The sequence below is a fragment of the Castanea sativa genome, chromosome 4, assembly GCF_040712315.1.
Source record: "Castanea sativa cultivar Marrone di Chiusa Pesio chromosome 4, ASM4071231v1".
Taxonomy (NCBI): domain Eukaryota; kingdom Viridiplantae; phylum Streptophyta; class Magnoliopsida; order Fagales; family Fagaceae; genus Castanea; species Castanea sativa.
In genome coordinates, this window is record NC_134016.1 from 2311203 (window position 1) to 2326731 (window position 15529).

The window sequence follows — 15529 nt, forward strand, 5'->3', positions numbered from 1 at the left end:
GTTAAGGACTGGTTGTCTTTTTGAAAGAATAGCAAGGCATCATTAGCAAAATATAGGCGAGTGAAAGAGATGCTATTTCTACCTATCTTAACACCTTTTGTTCTCTTCTAAATTTTAGCCTTCATGAGGGCTAGGGAGAGAATGTTCGCACACATAGGGAATAGGTAAGGGGAGAGAGGGTCTCCATGTCTAAGCCCTTTTCTAGGGGTAAAAGATTAAGTGATGTTGCCGTTAATGAGTAGGGTATATTGGACTGAAGTAACACACTCCATGATCCATTTCACCCACCTATCCTTAAAGTTCATGGCCATAAGAACAGCTTTCAAGAAATTCCAATCAACCCTATCATATGCCTCAGTCATATCAATTTTTAGAGCCCTAAAACACTTTTTCCTACCTCTTTTCTTGCCTAGGTTGTCAAAAATCTCATGTGCAATCAAGATGTTATCAGAGATATTCATCCCTCAAATAAAAGCATTTTGAAAAGGAGTGATGAGCAGAGTTAAGAATGTGATATGGGTTACGGTAACAAAAAAAAAAAAAAAAAAATGAAATGGTAATAGATGTCAAATGAGGGAATTATAGATATGGAAGAAGAAGATAATTAGATAAGGAATAGGCTTAGAGAAGAGGAATGGTGAGATAGTAATGAAAAAGTAACTAGAAAAAAAAGAAAGAAAGGGTAAAAGAGATGGAGAAAATGCGAGGCTTCTAGTAGGGGTGGCAATTCTTGCTCGCAGGTCGGGTTTATGTCGTGTTGAGCTATGATTATTTAGCTATATGGGTTGACCGAGCCCGACCTATTTAATAAATGTGTCCATAATCTTCAATCCTAATACAACTTGTTTATTAAATAGGTTGACCCAACACGACACATTTAACCTGTTTAATTAAGAAGTCATGTAAAAGTCAATATAAATGACCCATTTAATAACATGTTTGATTAATAGGTCATACCTGACCTAAATTACATGTTATCAATCTCTATATATATCTAAAATAAAATACAATTACAAGCATAAATATAGTAATAAACATATAATTACAACAAAAAATTAAACAAAAGTTAATATGACCCATTTATTGCAAGTAAAGGATCCACCTAAAACAATATATACTTAATAGAAAGTGTTCAACTCTCAATCACATTTATCCAGAAGTTTCAAGTGAAAAGTATTTGCCTACATTAACATTAGGAGGGTTTTACCACAAATTCATCTATATTTTTATATGAATTCCCACCCTCATCCATTGCCTCTTTAGCCAATACTTTCCATCTTACTGCATTCCTCATTATCTCTTTCCCTCTCTCTCCCTCTCTTACTTCCCTTATGCATCGCTCTATTTCATCTTTGGTAGCAATGCCATTTTGTGAGAGACATTGCCCCCGACCCTTTTTTTTGGATGTTGTTGGGCCAAACCCACGTGAATGGGTGGAGTCGTGTTATTGCCTCTCAAAATGGAGGTTCAACTAGTTATATTTTCACCTTTAGATTAAGGGTTTTACAATGGAGTCACCACTTATTTAATTATTAAAATAAATAAGAAAACCAAAATTGAAAAATTCCTCATTTTATTGATTTTCAAATGAATTTACATTGATTTTAGGAAATTACATGGCTTTGGTCCTAGATACAATCTAAGATAAAGTAAATGGTTTTATTTCCTAGTTACAATCTATAGATTGAAAAGTACTTGGACAAGTACTTGATCTACTAACTCTTGATCTAAGTTCAGAGGCTATGTTACAAGGTGGAAAGCTATTAGGTACCCACCTTGCTCGGTGAAACCGGTCTTCTAGACTATGGTGGCCATCATTCACATCATATCATCTAATATATTATCAATCAATTTGCATGTTGAATTTAATGTGTGTGCATGTGATAAACCCTAATTCAATTTATTAAGCATTGCATTTGGATTGAAAAATAAATTCTAGTGAATGTGTGTGGATAGTGATAGCCTAGATTTAAGGATTTGAAAGAATTACGAAACAAACACCTTTTTCATATTTTTTATGTAGATTTAAGATCAAAACTAGTGTTATGCAAGAACATGTGATGAACACATAAGAACATTTAAAAACATTCAAATATATTCAAGGGAATTTAAATAAATACTATTATGCTTTAATCTTAAATTCTCATTAGGGTAACATAAACAACCAGTTAGGGAAAGAGATTATACCTTCATGCAAGATCCATATGGTGGAGGATGAAGCTCTTGGTGGAGGTCCTGAAGGTGAAGGAAAAGAAGAACTAGGAGAGGGAAAGTGAGTCCCATTCAATATCTTGAGTCTCAGGAAGACCAAGATATGTCAAGACTACTCTATTTCACTAAAACTCAAGATATAAGAAGAGAGGGAGTTTTTTTGTGTCCTTTGGAATGGAGGAGGGGGGTTATATAGTAGTGGTGAAAAAAATATGAATGGAATGTCATCTAATGAGGGTTGACAAAGGATTAAAAGGAATACTGAACCTAGACCTTATTTTAGACTTTGGGAAAATCTAGTGCATTAAATGTGGAGATTGATGGGAGTGAGAAGCAAGCAAAAATTTGGCTTTCCCGTAGCTACTGTAACAGCTAGCAAAGCCAAATTAAAAAAAAAAAAAAAAATCATATCTTACACAATTCGGATTGGAATTGTCTTGTTTTTGTGCTCAAATTGAAACCTCAGATGTCTAGTTTCTGGGAAAATTAACCTCATTCATAGATTCAAAATATTTTGAAAGATATCAGTGAAATGGTGAGCAGAGGTCATTTATTAGAAAATAATTTCACCACAATTAACATTAGTAGGTCCCAAATTAGTTTCCAATTAACATTAGTAGGTCCCAAATTAGTTTCCAATTAACATTAATAGGCTCCAATCACTCCCATTCCAAACTTAATTAGTTCCAAATTTGCCCTAATTAAAAAGATAACTACACAAATTACTCAATGAATAATTAATATTTAACTATCTAATTAATTAAGTGTGTGCAACCTTACCATAAAATGTAGTCTTAGCCAACCAAATTATGACAAGTCATTAATCCCAAATTGATTATAATTATAATCAATTGGAATCAATTGTTCATAATCTCCAATTGTTCATAATCACATATCGTCAGACTCAATTTGTGATAGTGCATCTCAACCATTAAAACTTTATTTGATGATAACTTTTAATCTGATGGTCCGATTAGGGTTTATGACCAGTCGATTTGATCGTTACAACATCAAGATCATTTTGGTGAAATGAGATTAAGGATCTAATGACCAGAATTAATATGCATATTCCCAAGGTGAAATTACCCTTTTACCCTTCATGTGAGGTTAAAAGCAAGTTGTAAAATGGGGTGTCAACACATTTTCATTCATTTTAATCCTAAACCCCACCTTCCACACATCCACAATAAACTTTGCATTTGTTGGTTGATTTGTCCACTGTGGCATTGCAACCAATGGCACTCCTTAGCTCAATGCCTCTAGCGTCAAGTTCCATCCACAATGAGTCATGAAGGACCCAATAGCCTTGTGAGCTTATACTTCTAGTTGAAGGCACCAACTCACAACTAATCCCTTCTTTGTTATTTCTTGTAGAAAATTAGATTCTCTAACTACCCACAAGATGTTGCAATTGCTATTCTTTAGTCCTCATATTATCTTCTCCATCTGTTCTGTTCTGAGGGTTGCCATGCTTTCGAATGATATATAAACCACTGAGCCATTTTCTTTTGTGTCTAGCCACTTCATGCAAGTGTCCATATTAGGCTTGAATAGGTTAAGATTATAATCTTTGTCATCCTCCAATTGCTTGTCTAAGTGCATCGATGGAATAGATGGTCCAATTTTTATAATAGGCCATTGGCTTGCCATCAAATTTACTACCTAATGGAATTTAGAAAGTAAAAGCATATATGTGTAACAAAACCATGGAAAAGAAATATAAAAGAAGATGAAAAAGAAGTATTAAGAACTCCTATACCATGCCACCATTGGTCATTGATATATAAAAAATATTTTGGTAACTAAAGATGGAGAGGATAGCAGTACCACAAATAGGATGTAATAAAAAATTATAAAGGAAATGTATATGTTGTGTTTGGTAATGTCCATTTATTCTAATTCAAATTAAACTTCCTCTTTCATATTATTTAAATGCATTTAGTATAATTATGACATAGACAAAAATATTCATTCTTAATAATAATAATAATAATAATAATAATAATAATAATAATAATAAGAGCATGAATATATTAACAATGTTCAAGTTATAAAGGCTCATGATCTGGAATCAGTGTTACTGGGTTCATTAGATTCAATGAACTGTAACTCACTTGTAGTGTAGGCAAAGATTTATTTGTCGAAGTGCATTTGATTGTATATGTTGTCCTCCTATGTACTTTTGCTCTCTAATTTTTCGATCTACTCAAACAATTATTCTAACATGGTCTGAGAATTATATCTTAAATTTAATTTTAACTTGGATTCAAAGTTATATGTTTCTCAACAATTTTAACCAAAAATAAAAAAGTAATATATTTTAGCACCACCACATAATAATTATCTCTATCCTCTTAAAAACTAAATAAATTAGGTGTCATCCCCCATCTTCAAGTCTTCTCCATAAAGATATTCTTATCCCCAATTTATATTCCTTTTACATTGTTAGGTTATGATTCCTACTTTGTTTTCTCCATAAAATAAACTTGTTTTCTCTAAATACAACTATTAGTTTGAGAGAGGTAACAAAGAGTCCATGAAAGTTCTATTTATAGATATTATAAAGTATAAATAAACTGGCCACGCCAAATTGTTTAGGACAAATATTAATAGATGTAATTTTTCTAGGATGATAAATTACTTGATTTAAAATTAAAAGGTAGGGGTTGTTATGAAACACTCATTTTGTTCCAAAATTTTTAGTTTCTAAACTTTTTATGGTTTTTAAAACAAAATAGAGTGTTAGGTTCTAAAGATTTAAATTAAATGTTTAGAATCATGGTTATATTGTGTTGGCAAACCGAGAGCAAAACTGGTCTAGTCTAAGTGTTTAGAGTGTGCTTAAATAAGTGTGTTTCAAGATTTCAAAGTCTAGCTGATTGCAAAAAAGAGAATTCAAGTTCTGCCTTTCTCAATCGATCGAGAAATAGACTTGACTGATCAAAAATTGCAAATAGAGTATTTGCAGAAGGTTATTTCAGTCCAATCACAACAAAAATGTTTATGGTTTCACTTAAACTTCTCCACATATAAAAAGAAAACCTTAGCTACGTTTTGAAAACTTTTGAGAAGACTTATGTATTACTCTTTGTGAGATTTGAGAAGTTCTGTACCTTCAACTACACAAGATTCTACCGGAACTTAACTACAATCAAGGATTGGTAGAACTAGTTGCTGCATTCAAGATCAACTACTGATGGTGATCTGAAACCTTTAAGTGGAGTCTCAAAGTCATAAGCAAGGGTGTGCTTGTGTTGCTGTTAATCCAAGAAGAGAAAGAATCCGTGAATTCGGAGCTTGCACGTGGTCGTATTAGTAAGTTACCATACGAAGTAGCATTAGATTTAGGTTTAAATCTTTTGTAAAAACTTCAATTCTCTTATAGTGAATTTGGTTTACTTTGAGGATAGTTAGGTCAAATGCTCCCCAGATTTTTACCTTGAAACGGGTTAGTTTCATTGGTTTTACTGAGTAATCATATCGTGGTGTTATTTACTTTTCCGCAACTTTGCATGATATGATTTATTTGTTTTAACCTAGATCTGAAAATTAATCTAGATAATTACTTGGTTAATAAATTAGGTTAAACAATTTGTTTAAGTGGTCTAAACAAACTCTCGTAGAGTTTTCCACCAAATTAAGTGAAAGGAACCTCTTATAATCCATTACATTATGAATCATAAGAACATGCATGTGTATTAAATTTCATAATTCATTAAATCATTTTTAAATGTCTCACATGACTATTATGTAAATCATGCTACTAAAAATTCATATGAGTGTCCATCAGAGGCGGAGCTAAGAGGGCAGGAGAATCCATATCCCCCCTAGCTTTTTAAATTTTCCCTTAGTAGGTAAAATGCCTATAACTTAAATCAAAATATGCAAATTGGCCCCCCTGAAATTTCAAATTTTGCCTCTTAAAATGCAAAATTTAGATCATAAAATTATTTTGGCTGCTCAAATTTTTAAGCAGTCCAGAAAACAAAAAGAACTAAATTAATACAAAAAAAATATTAAATTGGTACAAATAAATACTATCCATCTAATCGCCCATTCACTTTAACAGTCCAAATACTAGCGAAACCTAGATTTCCCTTTAATATATCCCAAATCACCAGAGAACCAAGAAAAAAAAAAACAAAATATAATCTGTCCAGTTTCTATGTGTTTGCAGTGCACCTGCCCCTTGCGCTGCGCCGCCAGTCACCTGACTGGCTCCGGTTCTTGCTCCAGTCCAAGCCGGTGACCATCATCACTGGTCCATATTTCTCGCTCTCTTTGTCTCTCACACTCTCTCTCCCTCTTGCTCTATTTGATGTTTACTGCTATAGAGGCCAAAATGGCCCATTAGCATTAATTTTTAAACATTATAATTAGTAAGTACTGGCCCCCAAAATTGACTCTCTTAAACTCGAGATGTTAGAATTATGTTTACTTTCACACCAATGCCTACTAACTATATTCTTCAGCAACTGTAGCTAATTGCCCACTATGTCCCTGCTATGGACAACAAACTACTAGTTACTGCCCTTAGTTTTCTTCTTTTTTTGATAGTGTGTGCTGTACAGTTGTACCACACTAACCTTAATTTTGTTTAGTTTTAAATTGTGTGGCTGTTAACTTCTATTTGTTTTTGTTTTTTTTGTTTTTTTGTTTTTTTTTTTATTTATTTGGATGGAGTGTGGGCCTTGTGGCTGTCAAATTATAGTGTAGTTTTTTTTTTTTTTGGTTGAAATTATAGTGTAGTTTAACATGAATGTTATATTCTATATAAAAAAAATATATATATATATATATATATATATATATATATATAATATAGCAGCTACATTTCATATTTATACAATTTGTTTTTTCTTTTTAATCAGGCTATATAACTGTAATTAGTTTATAAAATTTAATAATTAGAATTCAAAATGTAAGTAATTTATGGAGAAACCATCCATAATTGATGAATATTTTGAGAGAAATCTACTGTTCAAACATTATATGTTAAACCTCTTAGAAACACTTGAAAATGTTAACATAAGCAAATAGATATTGCTTCGAACATGATCTAGAAAATAGATGTTGACTTAAAGTTAATTTATGAAATAAAATTTTTTTTAGTCATAATAGTTTCCCTTCTAAGGAAAAATTTTTGGCTTTGCCACTGGTGCTCATTTGAGTTGTCAGTGCATGTCCTAGAAATCTATAATTATAGCATGTATGTATTATTTAACCAACCTCATCTTCCAACTTGTCGAAACTGTTGAACAAGAGAGCCAATTCGCATCCTGGAAATTTAAGAATTGATTCACTAAAAGCTCTTGCAGAGCTACGTGCAAGCCAGTATCATAAAGTAACGAAGGCAGATCATGGCTCCCTCGTGATGGCATCCATGGCAACGATATTGAAGACCCTTCTTCTAAGGGCATCTTAATTTCTCCTTGATGTGCATGATAATAGATGGCATTAACCACACACGACTGAGTGAAAAATGGAGCTCTATCTATGCCAAATTGTCGAGCAATGTTTAAAGCCCATGGCATAACTGAATCATACACAAGAAGCTTTGGAGGGTATTTGGAGCTATTATGTCTCTGGATGAGCTTTGCTAATTAGCTTTGTGAGACTTTTGAGTTGAAACGCTGGAAAATTTCATCTATGGTTTCCAGATTTTCGACTTCCTCAGAGCCATCTGAGATGATTTCAAAGTTGACAGAGCTGCTGGCTTCGGCTTGTATAGACTTGCTGATAGAAGTGGTATTGACAAATGTGACTCTAGGACCCTTTGAGGCTAGGCGCTTTGAGAATTGTAGCATTGGGTTTAAGTGACCTTGTAGGGGATAAGAAATCACTAGGATATGAGTTTCCCTCTCCATTTTTCTCTAATGCTCTCTCAGTCTCAGCTCTGACGAAGTTGGAGGAAAAATTGTTGACTTATTTGTTGTGGTTAGTGGTGTGGGTGATTGTGGTGGTTGTTTTGTTTGTTGGTGGTGGTTTCAATTTTGATTGGTGGTGGTGGCGGTGGTGGCGGTGGCTGAGTTTAGGTGGGTTGTTGCAGTGGTGGTGGAGTGGGTTGTTGCCGTGGGTCTGTAGGATCATGGTGGTTGGGTTTGCCATGGTGGTTGGGGTGGGTTTTACTGTGGTGGGTTTGTGGTGGCGTTAGTCTGTGGTGGCAGAGGAGGCTATGGTGGGTTTATGGTGGTTTTTTGTTTTGGGTTCTTGGTGGTGATTTGTGGTGGTTGTGGTTGGTGGTATGGGTGATTGTGGTGGTTGTTGGTGGTGGTTTCAGTTTTGAGTGGTGGTAGCTGAGTTTGGGTGGTTGGCTTGATTTGGGTTCTATTCTAGGTTTGGGTTTGGGGATGATGAGAGAGAGAGAGAGAGAGAGAGAGAGAGAGACAGATAGAGAGAGAGAGAGAGAGAGAGAGAGAGAGACAGAGGGGGTAGTTTTATATTTATTTTATTAGGAAGTATATATTATTTTATTGTGATGTATGTAAAAATAGAATTTGGGATGTTGGGTGAGTTGTAAAATGAGGTAGTAAAATAGATAAAGTAAGTTTTGAGAATGTAAAATAGAAATTTTATTGCAACCCGGATGCTAGTGCTCTATGTCATTTCAAATTTGTAGTTTCCACTGAGATTTGAGAGTGAACCTAGCTCACTTGTCTTTTTAAACACATTTTAGTACTTTACTAAGGTTTCAGCTCCACTCATTTAAAAGCCATTTAATTTTTATATATTAAGATAATTCAGAAAGTTAGTTATAATATTTTTTATTTTAAAAAATGCCCATAATTTATTTAATTGAATCTTATTCTTATAACATAAAAAATGAGATTAAAACCATAAAACGACAGAAATTAAAAACAAAAACCCTACCCCATGTTTTATAAAATTTACCACTGCCCCATGTACACAACCAAAACTATTCCAATAACTAGTATAACTTTAAACAATATTACACTACCCAATAATTTGTGTTATTGAATTCATATTTTGATACTCCAACTTTTGAATTATATGTTCTATATGTTCCTAACATGCATGCGAAGTTTCATGCCAATTGAATGTAATTTAAAATTCAATCCATAAACTCATCTTCTATGCATTATTTTAAACTATAAAAACTTAACTTTAAAGAATTGATTGATGACATAGCCATTAGTTTTTGATTATCTTTAAATTTTGTAAGTATGAAGAATATACGAAGATAATGTAATCCAACGATGGATTTAACAAAATTCATATCTATTTAAAAAATATTAGATGGTATAACATTATTTAAAGTTATAACGGGTGTAACTTAAACTCAATATATATATATACACACACATACTTGTCAGCATGAACTGAAAATCAGATCTGGAAATTAGATCTTGACAGATTCAGCTTCTTTCGAGCTTCTGTCGAGCTTCGTTCTTAAATCTCGATTGATAATGTTTTTGCCAAGGTATCTGTCGACCTTTAATGAACAGCTTTTCTTCACTTGTTTCTTAGTCCAATTTTCATGATTTTAATACTTGACTTGAACTCTTGTTTCTTGAAGTACTAAACACATCCTAGATCTACCAATTACAAGTAAAGTGCATTTTGTCAAAGGATTAATTAATTACATAAAAAAATGTCCTTAACAAATTTGTAACTTAATAATTCATTAATGTTCTTTATTCTATGTCAACATATGAATTTATACATCCATCAATAAAAGTATAAAACAAATCTTAGTCCAAAGTAATCTAATTAATCTAAATCTATACTAATTTATTTGAATAGATAGAAAATATCTCTCTTATTATTTATCTAGTACAAATTAAAATAAAGTAGGTGTTACACCAAGTGGAACTTTAAACAATGTTCCACCATCTAAAAACTTTTGATTGTATTAATATTTTTTTAAAATCACATCATTGCCATAAATTTTCTCGTTATACCTTCCACGCATGCAGAAGCTCAAGACTATCGAAATTCAATCAACATATGTTTAACTTTCAACTATGAGTGGTGGACAAAAAGTAGCAAGTCCGTGTAAACGATAGTCAATAACAAATGTCCAATGCTCATAATTGAGTACTTTAACATATGGTGAATTGATGTGAGTGCCTAGATCGATTGAACCAACTCAATAATTAAAGATCTTAGATTATTCTTGGTGAAATTTGATCAAATTCTAGGTTTGGACTAATCTATTGTAAATATACTATTTTTGGAAAGTTTTGACACCATTTTTATTGGAAATATAAAAATTTGTCAAAACAATTAATTCTATTTTTTTCTTTTCTCATAAAAATTTCTAAAAATATTTGCTAAACTAATGCCCTTAAGAAATCCTTTAACTTTTTCATTAATTTAACTACTTTTAGCCCTTTACTAATATTACTTGAAATTCATTTAAAATTACTAGCCTCTATCCATTTGAAAATAAAGTTTTCTTACCAAAAATTATTATTAAATAAAAAAGAAACCAGAAATTTCTTCTACCATGTAGTGAAAATTTGACTATTCATTTTTTATGTGTCATATATAATAACTCAATTTTTATTACTTCTTCGAGAAATATAAACAATAAATTAATAAATTACATCAATGTGTAAACATCCCATTTCCATTTTTTCCAACTTTTTTTCGCACTAGGGATAAAATAATAATGTTTTTTAAGTGAAGATCCTCTAGATGACCCTAACCCTAAAATCCATATCAAAGCGGTCATAGTGCAATTAAGGATGATTGATCCTTTTTGTGTGCATGACTAAAACAATGCTAGTGGAGGATAGGGGGCAAGGGTCGGGGTTCAAGTCTCTAGAAGGGAGCTTCACACACATGTACACTTAGATTATGCTAGAGTAGAATTTCAATCTTGTATATAAAAGAAAAATCATTATTCAATAAATGCTTGAATCCCACTGTTTAATATGTGATCTTACTATATTGACATATGCATGTATAGGGTTATCCTACGTTAACAATGACTTGATTCTATACAAATGTTATTAAATAGGTGATTTAATTTGGATATATACGATGATGATTTGAGATTGACAAAATATTTCTTACAATGAAATGATACCCTTTTTATTGATGATCTACATACATGTGGCCTCATAGCAATAGATTATAGTAAAATCATTCATTTCTTCTTATCCACTATTTGAATGAAGTGTTTTCGCTTACAATAATATTAGGAGTGTGCAAGTTTTGCCACAAATTCCTCTATATTTTTATCTGAACTTCCACCTTCTTCCATTGCTTCTTTAGCCCATTCTTTCCATCTCAATGCATTCCTCTTCATCCTTTGCCCTCTCTCTTCCTCTATTACTTCCTTTATGCATAGCTCTATTTCTTCCTTGGTAGCAATACCTTTTTCAGTCAATTTAATCCTAACCCCTACCTTCCACACATCCACAATGAACTTTGCATTAGTTGGTTGATCTGTCCATTGTGGCACTGCAACCATTGGCACTCCCAAGCTCAATGCCTCAAGCGTCGAATTCCATCCACAGTGAGTGATGAAGCATCCAACTGCCTTGTGAGCTAATACTTTTAGTTGGGGGCACCAACTCACAACTAATCCTTTCTCTGTTGGTTCTTGCAGAAAATTTATGGGAAGCTTTTTTACTTCGGATTCTCTAACTACCCATAAGAAGTGGCAATTGTTATTTTTTAGGCCCTATGTTATCTCCTCCATCTGTTCTTCTCCAAGGGTTGCCAAGCTTCCAAATGATATATAAATCACTGAGCCAATTTCTTTTGTGTCTAGCCACTTCATGCAAGTGTCCATATTAGGTATGAATAGGTTAAGACCATAATCTTCGTCATCTTCCAACCCCTTGTCTAAGTGCATTGATGGAATAGTTGGTCCAATTGTTGTAATAGGCCATCGACTTGCCATCCAATTTACTACCTAAAGGAATTTAGAAAGTAGAATCATATATGTTGAACAAAACCATGGAAAAGAAAAATAAAAGAAGATGAAAAGAAGTATTAAAAACGCCTATACCATGCCATCTTTGGTCAATGATATATAAAAAAAATTGTTAACTAAAGATGGAAAGGATAGCAATACCAGTACCATAAATAGGATGCAATCTAAAACTATAAAGGATATGTATATGTTGTTTTTGGTAATGTCTGTTCTAACTCAAATGATACTTCCTCTTTTCATATTATTTAAATGCATGTAGTGTAATTATATAAATTCATATTTAAATAACAAAAGAAGAGCATGAATATATTAACAATGTTCAAGTTATAAAGGCTCATGATCTGAAATCGTTGTTTCTGAGTTAATTAGATTCAATGTACTGTAACGTACTTGTAGTGTAGGCAAATAAATCTACTTGTAATGCACGGTTTAGTCTAATATACATACCCTCAATGAAGTTTTTGTATCACATAATTTAAGACAATAAAGATTTAGTTGCTAAAGTGCATTTCATTGTATATGTTGTCCTCCTATGCACTTTTGCTATCTAATTTTTCTATCTACTCTAACAATTATTCTAACATGGTATGAGAATTATCTCTTAAATTCAATTTTAACTTGAATTCAAAGTTATCTGAATCTCTCAACGATTTTAACCAAAAAATTAAAAAGTAATATTTCAGCACCGTCACAAAATAACAATCTCTATCCTCTTAAAAACTAAATAAATTAGGTGTCATCCCCCATCTTCAAGTTATCTCCATAAAGATATCTTCTTATCCCCAATTTACATTGTTCGGTTATGATTCCTACTTATAAATAAAGGCACAATTTTGTTTTCTCTAAATACAACTATTAGTTTGTGAGTGGTAACAAAGAGTCCATGAAAGTTCTATTTATAGATATTATAAAGTATAAATATACTGGGCACGCAAAATTGTTTAGGATAAATATTAATAGAAGTAAATTTTCTAGGATGATAAATGACTTGATTTAAAATTAAAAGGTTGGGGTTATTATGAAACATATGTTTTGTTCTAAAAAATTTACTTTCTAAACTTTTTATGGTGTTTAAAACAAGATAAAGTTTTCCACCAAATTAAGTGAAGGAATCTGGTACAGTTTATTACGTGGTGATTCATAAGTACATGCATGTGTATTAAATTACATAATTCATTAAATCATTTTTAAAAGTCTCACATGACTATTAAGTAAATCATGTTACTAATAATTCATATGGGTGCTCATTTTAGTTGCCATGTAATGCTTTTAAGAACTTTCCCCTAAACCATTTTAGAGGAAAATTGTCCTCAACACAATTGAGCATTCTTTTAAACGTCGGTTATCTTTATTGGACAAAAAATGACCAAGTGGGCAAATATGTTAGGTAAGATTTAGTTATTTTGTACGTATCTTGGCTCATATGATACTCACGTGGTCATTTTTTGTCCAAGAAATGTCACATTAGTATAACATGAGGGTCAGTTGAGTTATTTTCAAATAACAAAAGGATTTAAAATGTCAATTTTGTAACAAAAAGGATGTTTTTAGCAACGATCCATACCACAAAGGCCTTTTTGCATTTAACCTAAATTGAAATATTTTGATTGAAGAAATTTGACCAAATTAAAAAAAAAAAAAGTAGAAGAAGTGATATGAGATGTGTGCTCATTTCTAATAGAGAATAGTATATATTGGTCGATCGGCAGATACACTTCAAAGATAATTTACATATGCTATATTTAATAATAATATATGCTCTCTCAGTATTTGATGATCATAATTAAAAAAATATTTTCACACTATATATTTTCCAAGTCTCAGAATTAATGGCTTGTAAATTGTAACTCAATTGACATCATTATGATCTCATCAAGTCTAATTCTACTATTTCATTTTTAGTGTTCCATTTTATACTTCTTCTAATTGTAATATGTCATATAAATATTGTCCTGTCTTTTTTTTTTTTTTTTTAATTTTTACTTTTGATATTTTAGAAGAAAATAAAACGGAAAATGTGTCAACATGTGATTAATGTCTCATATATTATAACACCGAAAGAATGATAAAAGATTTTTATCCAAAGTCACTACTGTGTACGTACTACTGTGTACGTACGAGTTGATATTTCATAACTTATTCTTAATGTAATCAATTCATAAATTATTCATATATGTTATAAAATTTTGTTGCATGTCCTAGAAATCTATATTTATAGCATGAATGTATTATTGAACCTACCTCATCTTCCAACTTGTCAAAAGTGTTGCACAAGAGCCAATTCGCATCCTGGAAATTTGAGAATTGATTCACTAAAAGGTTTTGCAGAGTGATGGCATCGAAGGCAATGATATTGAAGACCCTTCTTCTAAGGGCATCTTAATTTCTCCTCGATGTGCATGATAATAGATGGCATTAACCACACACGACTGAGTAAAAATGGAGCTCCATCTATGCCAAGTTGTCGAGCAATGTTTAAAGCAAATGGCATAAGTGAATCATACACAAGAAACTTTGGAGGGTATTTGGAGTTATTATGTCTCTGGATGAGGTTTGCTTAGCTTTCTGAGACCTTTGACTTGAAACGCTGGACACCTTCATCTATGGTTTCCTGATTGTCGACTTCCTCAGAGCCATCAGAGATGATCTCAAAGTTGACAGAGCTGCTGGCTTGGGCTTGTATGGTCTCGCTAATGACAGTGGTAGTGACAAATGTGACTCTAGGGCCCTTTGAGGCTAGGCGCTTTGAGAATTGGAGCATAGTTTCCCTCTCCATTTTTCTCTAGTGCTCTCTCTGCTCTCAAGAAGTTGGAGGAGGAAAAATTGTTGACTATTTGCTTTTGAAGAAGTACATATTCAATATCATCAGTTGAGGTGAAGGATCTATAATATCAGTAACACGGCAGATTGTTTGTTTGTATGTATGTCTAAGTCATTTCAAACTTGTTTCCATTGAGATTTGAGACTCAACGCGGCTCACTTGTCTTTCTTAACATATTTTACTAATTATAAATCTTTATTTTATTTACAAAATAAATTTATAGTTGATAAAAATAAGATAACGACTTATTCTTAGTTATTATTTTATAGTAATTAACAAATAAGAAATGGTTGGCTTCTTAATGTATCACAAATTTGTCTTGGAAAGTACAACCTCCTTTATGACTTATTCGTTTTTCTTTTTCTTTTTTTTAATAAAAGAAAATAATAATAATAATAATACAACCTCGTTTATGACTTATTTGTTTTTCTTCTTTTTTTTAATAAAAGAAACAAATAATAATAAGACAACCTCGTTTATGAAACCAATTGGTATTATAAAGAAATGCACCAAGCAAGCAATCTTGTTTACATGTACATGCAAAACAGCTATTTTACAAAGTCCAAAGGAGAGAGGAACTACAATAT

General features: G+C 32.1%; 2 pseudogenes; both read right to left on the minus strand.

Annotated features, from left to right (window-relative positions):
• Positions 1 to 1192: 1192 nt before the first annotated feature.
• On the minus strand, positions 1193 to 8078 carry LOC142631446 (mogroside I-E synthase-like; annotated as a pseudogene).
• Positions 8079 to 11377: 3299 nt separating this feature from the next.
• On the minus strand, positions 11378 to 14897 carry LOC142631447 (mogroside I-E synthase-like; annotated as a pseudogene).
• Positions 14898 to 15529: the final 632 nt, after the last annotated feature.